The sequence below is a fragment of the Pseudophryne corroboree genome, chromosome 10 (genome assembly GCF_028390025.1).
Source record: "Pseudophryne corroboree isolate aPseCor3 chromosome 10, aPseCor3.hap2, whole genome shotgun sequence".
Classification (NCBI taxonomy): Eukaryota; Metazoa; Chordata; class Amphibia; order Anura; family Myobatrachidae; genus Pseudophryne; species Pseudophryne corroboree.
Genome location: NC_086453.1, coordinates 61,393,115 through 61,413,161, shown reverse-complemented (window position 1 = coordinate 61,413,161; position 20,047 = coordinate 61,393,115). Strand labels below are relative to the sequence as shown.

The 20,047-nt window shown below is 48.7% G+C and overlaps 1 protein-coding gene across 2 annotated transcripts in view; it reads right to left on the bottom strand.

Moving 5' to 3' along the window:
• The window catches only part of LOC134966004 (circularly permutated Ras protein 1-like), a 231,235-nt gene that overhangs the window by 134,586 nt on the left and 76,602 nt on the right, over positions 1–20,047 (bottom strand). Inside the window, exon 1 of one of the 2 annotated variants that reach the window (XM_063942454.1) lies at positions 4,761–4,831. The exons of the other annotated variant lie outside the window; for it this stretch is intronic. The gene's annotated coding sequence lies outside the window, so the exon portion shown is untranslated. Of the gene's footprint in view, positions 1–4,760; positions 4,832–20,047 lie in introns of those variants that run through there. 2 annotated transcript variants of the gene reach the window in all.

The window sequence follows — 20,047 nt, the reverse complement described above, 5'->3', positions numbered from 1 at the left end:
ATCCCTCTGTGCATCTCGCATATATAGAAATGCATCCTTTAAATGCTCTATAGTCAATAATATATTGTCCCTCTCCAGGGTATCAATATTTTCAGTCAGGGAATCCGACCAAGCCACCCCAGCACTGCACATCCAGGCTGAGGCGATTGCTGGTCGCAGTATAATACCAGTATGTGTGTATATACTTTTAAGGATATTTTCCAGCTTCCTATCAGCTGGTTCCTTGAGGGCGGCCGTATCAGGAGACGGTAACGCCACTTGTTTTGATAAGCGTGTGAGCGCCTTATCTACGCTAGGGGGTGTTTCCCAACGCGCCCTAACCTCTGGCGGGAAAGGGTATAATGCCAATAATTTTTTAGAAATTAGCAGTTTTTTATCGGGGGAAACCCACGCTTCATCACACACCTCATTTAATTCATCTGATTCAGGAAAAACTACGGGTAGTTTTTTCACACCCCACATAATACCCTTTTTTGTGGTACTTGTAGTATCAGAAATGTTCAAAACCTCCTTCATTGCCGTGATCATGTAACGTATGGCCCTACTGGAAAATACGTTTGTTTCCTCACCGTCGACACTGGAGTCAGTGTCCGTGTCAGTGTCTGTATCGACCTGAGGTAACGGGCGTTTTATAGCCCCTGACGGTGTTTGAGACGCCTGTACAGGTATTAACTGATTTGCCGGCTGTCTCATGTCGTCAACAGTCTTTTGTAAAGTGCCGACACTATCACGTAATTCTTTCCATAAGACCATCCAGTAAGGTGTCGACTCCCTAGGGGGTGACATCACTAACACAGGCAATTGCTCCGCCTCCACACCATTTTCCTCCTCATACATGTCGACACAGCGTACCGACACACAGCACACACACAGGGAATGCTCTGACAGAGGACAGGACCCCACTAGCCCTTTGGGGAGACAGAGGGAGAGTTTGCCAGCACACACCAGAGCGCTATATATATATATAGGGATAACCTTATATAAGTGTTTTTCCCTAATATAGCTGCTGTATATATTAATATGCCAATTTAGTGCCCCCCCTCTCTTGTTTTACCCTGTTTCTGTAGTGCAGGACTGCAGGGGAGAGTCAGGGAGCCTTCCTCCAACGGAGCTGTGAGGAAAAAATGGCGCTTGTGTGCTGAGGAGATAGGCTCCGCCCCTTTTTCGGCGGCCTTTCTCACGCTTTTTTGTGGAAAACTGGCAGGGGTTAAATACATCCATATAGCCCAGGAGCTATATGTGATGTATTTTTAGCCATTTAAGGTATTTTCATTGCGTCCCAGGGCGCCCCCCCCCAGCGCCCTGCACCCTCAGTGACCGGAGTGTGAAGTGTGCTGAGAGCAATGGCGCACAGCTGCGGTGCTGTGCGCTACCTTATTGAAGACAGGACGTCTTCTGCCGCCGATTTTCCGGACCTCTTCACTCTTCTGGCTCTGTAAGGGGGCCGGCGGCGCGGCTCCGGGACCCATCCATGGCTGGGCCTGTGATCGTCCCTCTGGAGCTAATGTCCAGTAGCCTAAGAAGCCCAATCCACTCTGCACGCAGGTGAGTTTGCTTCTTCTCCCCTTAGTCCCTCGATGCAGTGAGCCTGTTGCCAGCAGGTCTCACTGAAAATAAAAAAAACCTATTTAAACTTTTACTCTAAGCAGCTCAGGAGAGCCACCTAGATTGCACCCTTCTCGTTCGGGCACAAAATCTTAACTGAGGCTTGGAGGAGGGTCATAGGGGGAGGAGCCAGTGCACACCAGCTAGTCCTAAAGCTTTTACTTTGTGCCCAGTCTCCTGCGGAGCCGCTATTCCCCATGGTCCTTTCGGAGTCCCCAGCATCCACTAGGACGTTAGAGAAAATGTATTTCTTACTGATGAACATTATAAATGCAAACTCAAGGTGGGGCTGGTTCCATGTTCACTGAGCATATTTTAGCGTACAGCGCATGCGCAGAAGTGATATTACAGGTTTTTGTGTATCTCTGGGTGATTCTGAGTCAAACAGGGCTTGGCCAGATGTCTTTTTGCGTGAAATGGGCTATTGTCGGTGTTAATTGGGCAGCGACAATTCGATTGCTTCACGCAAACGCAGCCACTTTGTGTCCAACTTTAGAATCAGCGCCAGTATGAATTATGCTGATGCTATATAAATAACTCTTAAACAAAGGAATAAAGGTGTGAGAGTCTCTCCAAAGCCAGAGGTGTGGGTACAGCAAACTGGAGGTATAGCCACACCTCCCGGTGGGTGTAGTCATGCTCACAGATGGGTGTATTTTCCTCAAATTTGACAATTTTTATGCCACCCGCTATGGAAGCACTTTCCTCCACAGCAAGAAGTGGAGCACTTGCCAACTCCTTGCAAAGGGCGCTAAGAAGGGGGTGCTCTTTACTAAGGCCAGGCTTATTGGAGGGGTCCACTCCCCGAGCGCACTGGCATGTTGGGCAAGGAGAGAGAGGATAGAGCTTCTGCTCAGTGGCTGCAGTCTCTATCCTCTGCCCATCACATGCTGCTATTTTTTTTTTCCACATTTTTTTTTTGTTGGGGTGTGGCCACGCCTTCCCAATAGGGCCGTCTTTACAGCAGTGTAGGCCCTGGGCAAAGCAATGCACTGGGGACCCTACTCATCCTGCAGTGGTATGGGTGGGAGGTGCTATCAATGGCCGCTTTGATGTCCTGCGGGCGGTAGGGGGTGTTCTATCTTCCACTCAGCATATAGGACCTGGACTGGAGCTTTAATTTCTGCTTTTTACTTTTTTACTTCACAGATGGTGGGAGATGGGACGGGAGGGAGAACACTAAACTGTAGAAGGAGCATTGGGCTGAATGAAGGAGTCCCGGTACATGACTTTCAGGGTGGTAGGACAGGGTTTGATACACAGGGGAGAGGTGGATAGTGGAGTGGGCTTAATATTCATCATTTTCCGGTGGGAGGGCAGCCTGCTTGACTGCAGATATCTCCAATTCCTGGAAATAGATTTCTTAAGGGCCCTACACACTGGCAGATAACACTGCACGATATGAACATTCTCATTCATTAATGAACAAGAACACGTTCATATCGTGCAGTGTGTAGGCACCAACGATGAATGATGCGAGGCCCCGCGCTCGTTCATGCATTGCTATGGCGCCAGGTGATGGGGGGAGTGAGGAAACTTTACTCCCCCCCCGCCGCCGGGTTGCCCGTCTGCTGTATCGGTGGTCGGGCAACTCGGCGGCGGGTCACCCAGTCTGTTGGGCCCATTAGTTTTCAATGGGATATGTCTGGTTTTGGGCATAGTAGAGACAAGCTGCCAGTGTCCACCGAAAGAGGAGAGTCCCAGCTTTTGTAGTATACCCTCTGAAAAACTCTAAGTCAGACAGAACCCGAGACATCTGGCTGGGAAGAGCAATTAACAGACTCGGATGGGGACCACTGCTTAGCAGTTGGATATCTCCGGTTCCCCAGGGCCGATTTTCAAAAATCTGGTACTGCTGGAAAAAGGGCCCCCTCAGCTATCAGCATAGGGCCTTTATACTCCTGGGACCCTTGGGCAACTGCCCATTAAGCCCATATGAAAAGACGGCCCAGCTTCCCAATATGGCCATGTCCCCCCTAGTACTAGGACCCGTCCCCACTCTTGGCAGCACTGCAAACGTCCTGCAACACCGGGATTGTCCTACCATACAAGGAACAGTTAGGGGGTCAGTTTCTTATTACAAGCAAACAGAACTTCTCACCCTTCCATAAATCATCTCCTATTAAGTCTACAGCGATTTGCATATTTAACTGACAGGATAAGAGTTGGCAAGTTTGCTGCTACAATAAAACTATATTTTAGAATGACATCTATTTTTTAGATGCATTTTTAAAACCCTTTCTAAAAAAATTTATTAAATAAAAAACATCTATGTACAGAGCTGGTTGGTTGGTCCGTCTACTTTATCTCTCTTCAAGGCTTAGTACGTAGACCTATTAGGGCCAGAAATACTAAGCCTTGAATAGTGATAAAGTGGGGAGTAATAGAGTACCAGCCAATCAGCTTCTCTCATGTTGCAAGATGTGTTTGAAAAATGGCAGTTAGTAGCCGATTGGTTGGTAGTTTATCACTTTGCTTTATCACTGTTAAAGGCTAAAGCCCCGTTCACACTGGCAGAGATGTGTGCTGAGAGATCTAGCACAGACGGCTCAGCACACATCTCTCCCCCCCACTCAGCACACAGCGCAATGTGTGCTAAGCGAGGGCGCAGACTGGGCGCTCATTTCACCCAGCGGTGAAATGGGCGATGTGCTAGATTTAACCTGCATGCAGGCCAATCTAGCACCGGCGATAGCGACACGCGGGGCCGCACATCGCTATCGCTGAGGGACATACACACGGAGAGACCCGTGCTTAACTTCTAAGCAATCTAGTCAGATTGCTTAGAATTTAAGCACGGATCTCTCCGTGTGTACCCCCCTTTAGTACATCTGGCCCTTATAGTCTGTTGACTCATCTGTCACCTACACAGAATGTACTAAATTGCCCTATACAGAGACTGGTAAAACCAGGAAGGTCCCCCGACACCCAGCAGAAATGTGACATGCTACCGCGGAGAAGAGCAATGCGCGTAAAGAGTCACTGCTCAGTGCTCAATCAGTTGCATACACTGTCTCCCCAAACCAGTATAACAGGAGAAATGATTCTAGAAAAACATAAAAACACCAAAAGTAGACGGGTGTCACCTTCCTGACTTGAGGCTCAAATTACCCTAACACCCTCACCTACAGTACTTGGTTGCTAGAAGCCCCTACCTGTTACAGATACTCAGCCGCAGGCTGACCTGCCCAGGAAGTCACGAGGCACAAAACGCACAACAGTACACAAATTGCTGTGTGTCCTAGCAGCGGTGCCACTGCATTTGGAATAACGGGAACACTGCCACATCCACAGCGTGGTAAGCTCCTGTTACTCGGAATATAATTAGCTTTGACGTCTTGGCACAGACGATAACCACAACTTGTACACTTTATTGACAGAAGTACAGCAGGTGTAATGGTTGGACAGAGTCTAATTACAACTTTCTGCTTATGTAATGTAATGTGAGGGAGGTAACACTCGCTGTGATACACTCCGCAGACCCCACGCCATGTTTCACTGCTCATGCACCGGCCCAGCACATGCTCAGGAAAACAGAATGGAGACCGCCAATAGGGAATGAGAATTTCAATCTTCTGCTGTCAGGACAGGAAGCCCAAAATGGCTGCACAATCTCTGATGTATAGAAGAATAATGTTGAACACTCGTAGCATGTAGGTAGACATACCACGCACCTAGGGCACCCTAACGCCTGCCGCTAATGTTACGCCAGGCAACGCTTCTGTACATGGCAATACATCTCTGTGATGTGAGCGGAAGTCATCGGGGGTTTCAGAAGGTGCTGACGCGGCTTGGGCTTCTGAGAGACAAGGGAGATGGCGATGCTTGCAGAATCAAAACTGCAATTTGAAATATAGTAATGCAAACTGCAGCTTTATACAGTGGTTCTCAAACTCAGCACTCAGGACGGGATGTAGTTATATCCGGCGGTCACTATACCGACGCCGGAATCCCGCCCGGTGAAAACGCCCGATAGTTGGCATGCCGACTGACAGGGACTATTCCCACTCGTGGGAATAGAACCTGTGGCAAGCCACCAAGCCCGTGGGCTTCGTTGCGCTCGCCCCTCCCCCTCTGCAATCTAAACACCGGGAACCCGGCATCGGCATGGTGACTGGCGGTATCCCAACCACTGGTCATCCATACCCAACCCAGACCCCACACAGTTCACATTTTCCATGTCACCTAGCTGGGCACAGGTACATCACCATCTGTCACATTTCAAAGATCCAAGGGTGACCTGGAAAACATAAACTGCATGGGGTCCTGAGAACCGAGTTTGAGAACCACCGGCTTAATACAGTAGACTGCAGTTTTATATACAGATATGCTCTCATATATGGTGGCTTCAGTGCCCCAAACAGCCCCGGTCAACTTGGTCGCATCCAGCATCTCTTTTGCTCAAAATGTGCGTCTTATTTGCGTAAATAAAACAAACGTTTGTGACAAAATTACATTGCTAGTTTACACCGATCAATTTGATGTGCAGCATTTGTGCTGTGTGGTTAAAGTCGCAGGCCAGCGTCTGTGGTACACAGTGAGTGGTGTTTGGCTGCATCTGCGATGCGAATAAGTGCGTGCGCCCGAAAAAGGGGTGTGCCCTGTTTGAAAGGGGACAGCGCACAGCATCTATTCCACAGAGCAGCAGTGACAGGAGCCTACCAACTGCCCCTCTCCACCGCGGGATACTGCGGCCCACGAGGTGGGACAGCGGGACAGTCCCCAAGAAACGGGACTGTCCCGCGAAAATCGGGACAGTTGGGAGGTATGTATAAGGACACATCTGCAGGTTGGTCTGTACAAGATATACACATATAGTGGTTCTGATTCAAATTTCAGGACTACTGGACAATGTGGAGTAACAAGGATCAGCGAAAGCCACTCACATTTTAAAGTAACAATTAAGTGATTTTCCAGGACATAAAATAGAAAACCTCTTAAGATAACACAAGATAAAGCATCAACAGTAAATTTCCTTATACACCACAGCAGGAAGCATTATTTGAAAGGAAGAACAGAACCCTGAGGAGAATTACTGTATTAGATGCATTCTAACAAACTTCAGATTAATCTTCCGAAAAATCCTGGGGTGAAGCAACAATGATATGATATGCTAGCTTACTTACTTACATATGATAGCTACTTACCTGCAAAACAAATTATTTTCCAGAAGAGAGGTAAAAACACCATGGGGGTCATTCTGACCCGTTCGCTCGCTGCGTTTTAACGCAGCAGAGCGAACAAGTCCCTGCTGCGCATACGCCGGCGCACTACATGCCAGACGGCTGAAGGCCATAGCAGGTATGCGATCGCCTCTGCCTGATTGACAGGCAGAGGCGATCGCTGGGCGGGAGGGGGCAGAACGGCGGCGTTTGGCTGCTGCTTCGTAGGTTTGGTCCGGCCAACGCAGGCGTGACCGGACCGAACGGGGGGTGGGCCGCAGCGGCTGCGTGACGCCAGGGAGCGATGAGTAGCTCCTGGTCCAGCACGCTAAAGCTGCGTTGGCCGGGAGCTACTCTTGAAGTGCAAAGGCATCGCCGCTACAGAACAGCTGTGGATGGGATTCTTGCTGACTGCAGCGAGAGTTCCAAAGAAGATAAGTATGTGATCCCAGCATTCGGGATCCTGGCGTTTATTATACCGACGTCGAGATCCCACCCATTAGAATGCCAGCGGAGGGGGGGGGGGGGTGTTGGGGCGGGCACAACGAAGCCCCTTGTGGGCTTGTTGCAGTCACCACACTGCACTCGCCACAGGTTCTATTCTCCCGGCCCTCAGAGGAGGAATCACCTACCTCGCTGGTATTCCTTAAATACTTATTGAACAACCATCAGAGAGAATGGTTATACAGTGCAAATGGATGTTTAAAGCCAAATGTAAAGGCCCATACACACTAGCCGATTTTGAGCTCCAAGTTGCTCACTTTTGGCGTTTTGAGCTACTTTGAGCTCAAACTCGGCTGGGCGATGAGCGGCGAGTGCTGATGCATGCTCCTGCATCGCCGCTGTCCGTCGGGCTGTTTTACCAGCCGTGTGAACCACTTTCCACAGTCTCCTACTGTGGAAAGTAGATCACCCCCCCCCCCCCCCCTCACCCCCCGTGAACATTGCTGGGCACAGTGAAAATCGCTCAGTGTGTATGCACTGAGCTATTTTCCTGCCAGTGATGTTCACATCATCGCTGTGCATACACACTGGGCAAAAACGCATAGTGTATATGCACCTAAACACAGATTGCAAAGTTGTACAGTTCAAAGTCTCTACCTGGAGAAATGCATCACAAGCTATAAAGGAAAACAGACTAAGGCCCGCCCCTTGAGAAGGGAAGCTGGAGTATAGCAACAGTTACAGGCTGTGTATTGACCAAGAAACTATCTAGGGCACAGTAGGTGGCGCTGTTTCATAAGATGTAGCAGGGTACTCTATTGTAGAAACGTATTGGTTTTATTTGTATGTTATGTGATGTTAATCTTTTATGTACTGGTCACAGTAAAGTTTACCTCACAATCTTCTCGAGTTACTTGAAGAAACATATCCTGCAGCAGTATACTTCACATTTGAAAAAAGTTGGGATGGCAGATTAAAAACGCAGTACGGTTTGAAAATATACTATTTTCTGTATGATTCGGTATTTTGGTTTTCAAACCACATATAAAATCTCCAAAAGTTTTGCAAAACTGCACTGTAGTAAATCTCCCCCACTATCCAACTTCCAACAGAAGGTCTATACGGGTTGGGTAGGTGTGACCGGCGGACGTTTCAGACGCTGCGATACCGGCAGTCTCCTGACCGCCAGTCACATAAACGCAACCCGTCTATACAATCTTTTATCCAAGTTCCCAGCAACTTGACTCAACAACTCTGAACAGTGTAATGGTTAGCATTACTGCCTCACAGACCTGAGGTCATCCCACCATGGCCCTAACAGTGTGGAGATGGTATATTCTCCCCGTACTGACATGGGCTTCCTCTGGGTACTCCGGTTTCCTTCCACATTCCAAAAATATACTGTTAGGTTAATTGGATCCCAACAAAAATAACCCTAGCGTGTAAGTATATAGGTGTTTAGAGCTGACAAGATGAGCATATAGTATAGCTCACGGTGCATCTATCACTATGCAATTCATATACAATGAACACAAGGGGTTTATATACTAAGTTGGATGCAGTGGTGGATTTCCCACTAGGCACTTGAGGCACATGCCTAGTGGCAGCACTTGCTGGGGGGCAGCACAGCAGGCTGATGAGGCCAGATGATTCTTTGTTTTTTTTTCGTCATTACAACTTATTTTTTTTTATTGTATTATGCAACTGACGAGGCTGGAGCAAAGGTTTAATGTTACTTCCGTAGGAATGGAAGTAGCCAAGACATCATTTAGAAATTTGCCTGCAAAGTCATTTAATATAGGCATGATCAATTAACATGGCACCAATGAGCTTCAGAGATGAATCTACGTGCCACTATACTATTGCGGAGAAATGCGTAAGAAAGTAAGCTTTTCTGGATGGACATCTGAACCCCTTCCTTTCCAGTGGGTTTTTATTCAAATTAAACATCTCCTCTTCTGCTAGCAATCAGGGACTGCGGGCATTACCAGGGTTAGAGGGAAAAAAAGGACTGAAAGCGATTCTCAATCCTCCGACTGCGGGTAAAGTACCCTTGTATCACTTTGTGGAACAGTTACATTTATGAAGTGGAGCACAGCGCTGGAATAGTATATACGGAACCCTGCGTTCTCCCTCTGCTGTCAAACATTGCAGCTGTTCAATTTTATTGTGGAGTCAAAAAACTAAGATGCAATAATTCTGGCACAATATACAAAGAACTGAACATCTGCCTATGGATCAGTGCCATTATCAACTGTTTATTTATCAGTTTTAGCCGATTGGAACAAATAGAAAGGGGATATGATTATATTTGCATAATTTATTCTTGTATGTTACAATTGTCTATGTGTTGATATTGTGTATGATACATCTCTTTTATAATAATTATTTTAATGTGCTCCCTGGGTATGTGAATTACTGCACCTCCTGTTTTTGATTATTCCTTTTTTTGGCACTACGGTATTGCCATTGTGGGAGCAGCTATTTACGAGATGTACAGTGCATCCAGAAAGGATTCACAGCATTTCACTTTTTCCAAATTTTGTTATATTACAGCCTTATTCCAAAATGGAATACATTCATTTTCCCCCTCAAAATTCTACACACAATACCCCATAATGACAACATAAACATTTTTTTTAAGATTTTTGCAAATTTATTAAAAATAAAAAACTAAGAAATCACATGTACAAGTATTCACAGCCTTTGCCATGAAGCTCAAAATTGAGCTCAGGTGCATCCTTTTTCCACTGATCATCCTTGAGACACTGGCGTTTCTATAATGGTTGCAGTGTGAGCAGTGCACACGGGCCCCTGAGTCCAGAGGGGGCCTACACCACACACACTACACCCATTTTTTTAATACTCACCCCTCCGGAGTCCCGCGCCGACGTCACCGGCGCTGTTAAAACCCCATGAAAATGGCACGGAGGCCATTTTAACTGAGTTCTGCACATGCACAGTAGAGAAATCTCTGGGAAAATGGACGCCGCGCCATTTTCCTGGAGATCTGGGCATGCGCAGTAGAGTCTGAGCGTCCTGCAGAGAGGAGGGGGCCCGTACGGAGGGGGAAGCACACGGGCCTCCTCCTCTCTTAAAGTGCCCCTGCCTTGAGATGTTACTACAGCTTAGTTGGAGTCCACCTGTGGTAAATTCAGTTGTTTGGACATAATTTGGAAAGGCACACATCTGTCTATATAAGGTCCCACATTTGACAGTGCATGTCTGAGAATAAACCAAGCATGACGTCAAAGGAATTGTCTGTAGACCTCCGAGACAGGATTGTCTCGAGGCACAAATGTGGGGAAGGGTACAGAAAAATATCTGCTGCTGTTTTGAAGGTCCCAATGAGCACAGTGGCCTCCATTATCCGTAAATGGAAGAAGTTCTGAACCACCAGGACTCTTCCTAGAGCTAGCTGGCCATCTAAACTGAGCGATTGATGGAGAAGGGCCCTAGTTAGGGAGGTGACCAAAAACCTGATGGTCACTCAGAGCTACAGCATTCCTCTGTGGATAGAGGAGAACCTTCCAGAAGGACAACCATCTCTGCAGCAATCCACCAATCAGGCCTGTATGGTAGAGTGGCCAGACGGAAGCCACTCCTTAGTAAAAAGCACATGGCAGCCCACCTGGAGTTTGCCAAAATGCACCTGAAGGACTCTCAGACCATGAGAAACAAGATTCTCTGTTCTGATGAGACAAAGATTGAACTCCATGGCGTGAATGCCAGGCACCGCTCATCACCAGGCCAATACCATCCCTACTGTGAAGCATGGTGGTGGCAGCATCATGCTTTGGGGGTGTTTTCAGCGGCAGGAACTGGGAAACTAGTCAGGATAGAGGGAAAGATGAATGCAGCAATGTACAGAGACATCCTGGATGAAAACCTGCTCCAAGCGCTCTTGACCTCAGACTGGGGTGACGGTTCATCTTTCAGGTGGGCAACGAACCTATGCACACAGTCAAGATATCAAAGGAGTGGCTTCAGGACAACGCTGTGAATGTCCTTGAGTGGCCCAGCCAGAGCCCAGACTTGAATCCGATTTAATATCTCTGGACATATCTGAAAATGGCTGTGCACCGACGCTTCCCATCCAACCTGATGGAGCTTGAGAGGTGCTGCAAAGAGGAATGGGTAAAACTGACCAAAGATAGGTGTGCCAAGCTTGTGGCATCATATTCAAAATGAATTGAGGCTGAAATTGCTGCCAAAGGTGCATCAACAAAATATTGAGCAAAGGCTGTGAATACTTATGTACATGTGATTTCTTAGTTTTTTATTTTTAATATATTAGCAAAAATCTAAAAAAAAACTTTTTTCACGTTGCCATTATGGGGTATTGTGTGTAGAATTTTGAAGGAAAAAATTAATTTATTCCATTTTGGATTAAGGCTGTCACATAACAAAATGTGGAAAAAGTGAAGCGCTGTGAATACTTTCCAGATGCACTGTATACATATGTAAATATATAGATATAACCAGGGCCGAACTGGCCATCTGGCACATGCCAGAAGGGCCGACGGTCTGGCCGACCGATCCGTTCCACAGAGAGCAGGGAAGGCTGCGCTCAGCGCAGCTTCTGGCTCTCTGGTTTGTCCCCAGCTGCCACCACCACAAAAGGCGTGCCCCGTTGCTAAGCAATATGGGGGCGTGCCGCGAGTCCATGCCCCCTGATCGCGATACGCCCCCATTTGCAGTGTCCGCGCACCCTTTACATGACGCGCGCGCCCCCTTTCTCACGCGCATGCCAGGGCCGGACGAAGTCCCCAGTCCATCCCTGGATATAACCAAACAGGCTTGGTAGCTGTTTTTAGCGCTAGGGACTTTTCTTTTTATTGAATCTACATGCTGCCTGGACCGGCACCCTGAAGCCTGTAGAGTCGCCCGGGTGCTGCAGGCAGAACTTTTCTTCCTGGTGCCAGTGTAAGAACTGCTCACATAGGAGTATGGGGGAAAGTGGAACCCAAAAATGCCCAGTGAGCATCTGCTAAAAGAAGCTGCCACTCTCAGAGGGACCTATTGGTCCCTTTGCTTCCTTGTTCCCGCCCCCAGTGCTTACCGTGCAGCTGATCACTGCTGCTGATTGGGCAGTTTGCCGGCACCCCCCTACCGCCTAATCACCTATTATTTTTCAAACACAGCCTGTAACATGACAGTTAAAAGCTGATTGGCTGGTTCTTTGTCTCCAAGGCTTGATACATCTCCCCTGTGCTGCAGCTGGTGGATGTCAGGAGCTCCGTACTTAGGGGAGTCTGGTAAGAGGAGAGGGGCCAAGCACGTATACTCAGCAAAATGGCACCAGCACTACTTTCACCAGAGTTCTCTTCAGCAGCGGCTGCAAGGTAAGTATATTCAGTGGGTGCAGGGTGTGAGAATACCTGCAGACCATAACTGGAAGATTAAATGTCATGTCCTATTATGTTACAGAAGGAAGGTGCGGTCACACAGAGACCTGCATGCATATAGTACCAAGTGTTTATTTAAGTGTTTATTTAATAGGATGGTGCTTCTTATGCTACTGGGAGTATTTACTATTTAAAGTAAATGTTAATGTAAAAATATACCATGAATTTCTACCGCCTGCAGTAATCAGCAATAGCCATCAGCAGGAAGAACGTTTTCATAAAAAGGAAAACCCTGGGCTTTTTGCTTATAATTAATAGACGCCCCAAGCACTTTACGCAGTGTTTTGGCAGAAAATACCATATCAGCAACGGGGATAACTGAGCACTGCAGTATTTCCACCAAGACATTTTTTAAAATAAATTATTTTTATAATTAGTCAATAATTTTAACATATTTTAAGTTTTGGCATTTTTTTTAGATGTATTTATCAAAAAATCAAAATATATATTTTTTGGGCAATTTTTACTAACTAGAACAAGATTTTTGGATGGAAGTACTGTACAGATATATTTGTATACTTTAATTTACATTTTTAAATATCTATTTACGTCATGCCTACAGAACCCTTGGGTATATTTTACTTAATAGAACCTAAAAATGTTAGAAATAACTTACACACCCTGCCTGCATTATCTACCTATCAAATTATGCATCCGAGGGTCATTTACAAAGTGTACCCCATCATGTGCACCACAAAACTATTCGCAGCGCGCCGGCGCATGCCAGACGGCCGAAGGCTGTCGTTGCCTAGCGATCGCCTCTGCCTGATTGACAGGCAGAGGCGGTCGCTGGGCGGGAGGGGGCTGGACGGCGGCATTAAACCGCCCTTTAGGGGGCGCGGTCCGGCCAACGCAAGCGTGGCCGGACCATTGGGGGCGGGGGGCGCGGCGGCTGCGTGACGTCACACGCAGCCGCTGCGACCCAGCAAGCAAAGAGGTTCTCCCAGCCAGCTACAGGAGCTGCACTGGCCGGGAGGTACTCCTGAAATGCAAAAGCATCGCCGCTGTGCGATGCTTTTGCACTTCTGCAGGGTGGGCGGCACTGACATGCGGGGCGGACTAGCCCTGTGCTGGGCGTCCCCCCGCATGTCTGAGTGCCTGATCGTAGCTGTGCTAAATTTAGAACAGCTACGATCAACTCGGAATGACCCCCAATGTTGGTTGAAGCAAAACGGGACTATACTAAATTCCTGCCTTTGAGGGATAATGGGCTCAAGTCTATGGGGGCAATTCTATTCCCTGTGTTAGAGTGCGAGTTGCTGATGCAGTGGCGTGTAAATGCTGGCAATGGCACCCAATCTCGCACCTCCTTCTAGTGCCGGACTTGCACATTTTTGTTTGCAGCCCTGTGGGACTGTGACTGTAGGTGCGCAATGCATTGTAGTTAACTGCATTCTCCTCTCAAGACACTGAAGGTGCTGGAAGGTCCTGGATGCAGAAACAGACGGAAAGTGTGAGCCAGAAGCAATGCGCAGGTCCTAATATAAAAGACTGATCGGGAAGCCGAGTGTGGCAGTTGAATGCTGAGGAGTAGGGATAGCTATCAGTGGGTTAACCATTGATGGTCACCATCAATGGTACCATCGGTGGCTAACCTCAATCGGATAAAACCATAGGGAAACCTGTGGTTTCACCCACCAATGGTCACTGATGCTCTATCACTTACTAAGCTGCTGGCCAATCAAAACCTGGGGGCGGAGCTTTGGGGCACATTGGGGGGCAGAGCTAGGCTACAAATCCTGACATGAAGTAGAAGCTAATAAAAAAACTTGGATACTCTCTACCATTGATGGTGGAGAACCATTGGTTCTCTGTCCTTAATGGCAAAACTCTCTGACATTGGTCCTTAACCATTGATCGCTTGAAACCAATGATGGTCAATAGCCATCCCTAGTGTGGAGAGCCAGTGGTACCTGAGTAGACACTGTGGGAGCTTCACGCTGGTCTCTTAGTGGCACTCTCCACTAACGAAAGGTGTAGTTTCCATGCAGACCAAAGGTGAGGCCTCTTGAGAGAGGCAGCCCCCGCAGATGTGAGGTCCAGACAGGGATGAGTCCTAAACCAGACGGCTGGGTCAGTTACAGAAGTGGGCATGAGGGCTGTACTCTGTACGAATGTACTGAGCTGCCTATCCACGGTGAAAGGCACACAGGCTCCCTGCAAAGAGAAGGAGCGACAGGGGAAGTGACTTACAGTATCTAGCAAGTCTGAGGCAGTCAGCGAGGTTATATATGAGTGAGGCACTGGGAGAGGCAGTAATTAAGCATTACACTCACCGTCCATTCAGGAGACTGCCAATACTCTGTAGTCTTAATGACGTTGACACTTCTAACACTCTGATTTAACCCAACTGTGAAACAGTCGTGGGGACCCAATCCTACATACAATGTGACTATAGCAAGGAAAATGCTTTCATAATGCATTATTATTATTATTATTATTATTATTATTATTAAGGACTCCAGTCAGGAACATTAGAAGTAGAAAATGTACTTTCATTATATGTTAAAGTGCAAAGTACTGTAGTTCAACTATATCATCAACCACTACATATCCCTATAACCAATATTGTTGGGGCAGTACGGATGATGTAATGGCTAGCATTACTGCCTCACAGCACTGAGATCATGGGTTTGATTCCCACAATGGCCCTAACTGTGTGGAGTTTGTATATTCTCCCCGTACATGTGTGGGTTTCCTCCATGTACTACGGTTTCCTCCCACAAGCCAAAAATATATTGGTAGATTAATTGGCTCCCAACAACATTAACCCTAGTGTGAATGTGTGTGCGTGTACATGTGGTAGGGAACATAGGCGACGATTCCGTGGGTGCTCCCGAGCCCGAGCACCCACGGACAATGAGGAGCACCCACAGAACCAGCCACCCAGTATAGCTAGCCGCCGCAGACTGCACTGCAGTAGATTGAGACGCACTGGGGGCTGCGGAAGCGCTTCCGTGTACATTGCAATGTAAAAAACACACCAAAAATGGCCGCCGCCAAGGAGGAGACAGACGCTAGAGGTTACTTTTGACCTCTAGCGCCTGTCTCCCCGGCAGCGGGCATTTTAAGACTTTTTACACTGCAATCTACATAGAAGCGCTTCTGCAGCCCCCAGCGCGTCTCAATCTACTGCGGGGGCTACTAGTCTACTTAATGATACCGGCACCCACTCTCCCATACTTTACTAGGGCTGCGGACGGAAGACCCCTGGCATCGCACGTTAAACCCCTGGCGACGTGCAGGAGACCCCTTGCGACGTGCAGGAGACCCCTTACAACGCGCATGAAACCCTAGGCAAAGTGCTGAAAAGCGCATGAAAGTGCAAAGTGCACCTGGCAAAGCGCATGAAGTCCCTGGCAACACGCAGGAGACCCCGGAGAGCATAGAACCCAGAGCATGAAACCCCTGACAACATGCATGAAACCCTTGGTAACGAGCATGAGACCCCTGACAACAGGCAGGTAATTTAAAAGTAATTAGAAGCCTTACTGTGTGGCATCATTTGTAAGGGGCATTATTATGTGTGGGGCATAAAATGGTGTCAGGGCCATAACTGTGTGCGGCATAATATGTCATTGACGTTACGGTGTGTGGCATAATGGGTGTTACGTTGTGTAGCATAACAAGTAATGGACATTACGGTGTGTGGTATAATGTGTAATAGGCATTACGGTGTATGGCATATTGCATAATGGGCATTACGGTGTGTGGCATAATGGGTGTTACGTTGTGTAGTATAACGAGTAATGGACATAAAGCTTCTATCATCTGATGTCGGACCGCATGACATCATTACACAATAACCTTACAAATAACTGTGAACTAACTTAACTTATCTAGAAATAAATGACACAGAGAAATAACGACACGGACCACTGAAATGCCATTAAAATCGGTCAACCGTTATTTATTATGATATATTTAAACTAAGTATGGTGGCAATAAGAAAGAACGGCCAGACCAACAGTGACATTACGACTTATTGCCGCTACGCATGTCCACGACATGACTTCTTTATCTCATTGGCTTACGCCAATAAGTGCTGAGTTTCCAACTCTCTCCCCAATACACCATAATAGAGCCGGCCAGACAGCCGAGCCCCAATGACCCCCGGTAAGGAGGGCCAGAGTAAACGATGTATTGGACAAAGAGCGCACCCACAAACAGCGGCGCAATAGCCACTGTAACTGCCGTTCTTTCCCGCCACACACCGGCCTGTAAGGAGCCGGTGCCGCCACCATACCCTGACTAACAATGACTAACTAAAACTGACCTATAAAGAACTCGGAAACTACCTTCCAACCTAAACAAATGCCCTCATAAGACAAAAAAGAGACGCCATCAGGTCTACTGAAATGGGCGTCCTAAAAACGAGTAAGGGGCGGGGAGGGGAATGACCTTTCCTGAAGTGAAAACCTGCAAAACCTGCCGCAGAGGGCGCAGGCCAATAGCACTCTCTGGGATCTCAGGAGAAAAGCAGGGCAAAATCCAACGGGACCCCCACCGTACAAACGGTGACGAGTGGCCAAAAAAGGCTACAGGTCGAGTCCAGTCGAGGAGAGACGAAAAGACGGGTCAACGAGTCAGAGCCAAGGCACTCCCGCAGCCCGCCAATGTAGCGGCTGGCGAGGGCCCCCCAACACCGACCCGCCGGCACGCCATCCCATCGTCCCACGAGTGAACTGAAAAGAAACCAAGGAGAACAAGAAAAATTTGAGGCAAACCAGAAGAAGGCCTGCCGTAAACTGGACAAGGGAATCACCTGACATAGCACTTGTAGGCATTGGATTTCCATCGACCAAGCGCTTTAATCTCAGTCTCAGAAAAACCCAATGAGGCGGCTGTTGTCGCAGCACCAATGCGAAAGAAATGTGTACCATACAGTGATGGCGACAATCCCAACGCAAGGATGCATTGCTTAAATACCCACCGGAATTGGTACAACGTCAAAGGTGACCCATCGAGGTGGACAAGCCATGCTCCGCCACCACGTGGCCGGGAGTCACCATACACGCGTGCCAAGGTTACGGGGCAGATGCTAGTGTTAGGGCAGGCAGGCAAGGTAATCCAATGCCCACGCCCCAACTGATCCGTCTTAGAACGGCTTAATTTGCACAGTAACGCATCCGCCAGCAACACATGGGACTCAAGCAAAGGAGGGGCCGCGGACCTGGAGGGGGCCACCAACTCGCCGATCCGAAAGGCTCCGTAAAAAGCCATAGCAAAGGCAAGCCGGAAAAGCAACACCTCATACTGAGAATCGCAAACGGATGGTAAGACCTCCATCAGGCCAGCCAGCAGCGCAACCGATATAGGACGCCTGTTGTCCACAGACACAGGGGTGCCACGAGCCCAGCCCTGCAAACAACGTCTCACCAAAAAGCTTTTAGTGAAATCATGGCTACCCTGTAAGCGCAGAAAAAAGGAGATACCTGCCAGCATCTGGCTGACAACTGCGCGCGACCTCCCAGCTTCGTACATACGCCAGACAAAAGCCAACAGTAGTCGAAAGGAAGGCTTACCTTCGTTTCGCCTGTGCGCAATGAATGCCTCCCATCGATGGAACGCCGCCCGATATTTCACCAGCGTGGCTGGAGCCACCGACTGGCTGGCCAAAGCAGTTATCCCAGCCATATAACCTGCCAGCAATGAGAAGGGCATACGTCACCTGTAAGCGCTGCAGCAGGGGCCAACGCGCGAAACCGAGCCCACTGTTGTCTAGAGAGAGCATCGGCAATGCTGTTGTCAACCCCTGGGACGTGCCGCACAATGAAGTGAACATTCAGACGCAAACAGAGCAAGACCAGGTGGGCCAACAAGCGAAGAACTGGAAGCGAGGAAGATCGCTGCCCATTGATCGCCTGAACCACGCCCAGATTGTCACACCAGAAGACCACGTGCTGGTCTTTGATCCGCTCCCCCCACAGCTCCAATGCAACGACAATGGGAAACAGTTCCAGCAACAAAAGGTTGCGGGTTAAACCCTGCCGGAACCAGGAGACCGGCCAAGGGGCAGCGGACCATGCACCATCGAGGTACGCACCGTATCCCCAGGAACCCGACGCGTCGGTGAACAACTGGATACCTGGGCTGTGGACCGCCTCAGACAGCCAAATGGCTATGCCATTAAACTCATGCAGAAAGGCATCCCAAACTCGCAGGTCCCTGCAAATCTCATGAGACAATCTAATGAAGTGATGCGGCCTACGAGCGCCAGCCGTCGCCCGCTCCAATTTGCGACAAAAGATTCTACCCATGGGAATGACCCTGCATGCAAAATTGAAAAGACTGAGAAGGGATTGGCACTGGCGCAAGGTAACCTTGCCACCTGCGAATGCCCTCTCAATACACACACGCAACTTGGCAACTTTGTCTAAGGGCAATCGGCAGCATCCCGCCTCAGTATCCAGTTCGATGCCTAGATACGAGAGGCGGGTGCAAGGACCCTCACATTTATCCGGAGCGATTGGTACCCCGAACTCGGAAAAAAGTGCTTTCAAGGAGAAGAGCAGCCGAGCACACCTGTCCGAGCCGCAAGGCCCGATGCACAGGAAATCGTCCAGATAATGTGCGACTCCCGATTCCCCCGTCCCAGCGCTAACGCACCAATGGAGAAATGAACTAAAAGCCTTGAAATAAGCACAGGAGACTGAGCAACCCATGGGCAGGCATTTGTCGATGTAAAAACCGTCATCCAGCCTAAAGCCCATGAAACGAAACGAATCAGGGTGCAATGGCAAAAGACGAAATGCAGATTCCACATCAACTTTACCCAATAACGCATGGGGGCCCGCCGCCCGGACTAATTTCAAAGCGTCATCAAATGATTGATACGTAACCGAGGATAGCGCCTCGGGGATCGCATCGTTAACAGACGCGCCATGGGGGTAAGACAGATGCTGGATTAGCCTAAATTTGCCAGGAGTTTTCTTAGGGACCACTCCAACTGGGGATAAAACCAAATTTGGCAAAGGGGGTGCAGCGAAGGGGCCGGCCATGCGTCCCAGCTGCACTTCCTTGGCCACTTTACCCTGCAGAACGAGGGGAAGCTCTCTGGCCGAGCGCAAGTTCTGAGGAGCTGAGTAAGGGACCTCGCCGCTAATGGGGAGGTGAAATCCCTCGGTAAAACCTTCCAGCAAAAATTGGGCCTGAGGGCGAAGTGGGTACGAAGTAAGCCATTTGCGCATGGCGTCCAGCCAGACAGGGGAGGGGGCTTTACTTAGCACTAGTAACGCCGGGGGATCTGCCACCCGGACCCGCACCGGCAGGTTTGGGACATTCCTTAGCCGGGTGGGAAGCTCCGCAGCGCAGGCAGCTGTGCCGGAAGCGACATTTGGACCCAGATCCGCAATTGCCGTTGTTAAAGGCAAAACAACGACCTTTGGACCCTCGTCCCGCGGTGGCCCGAAAGGAGCCCCTAGCGGA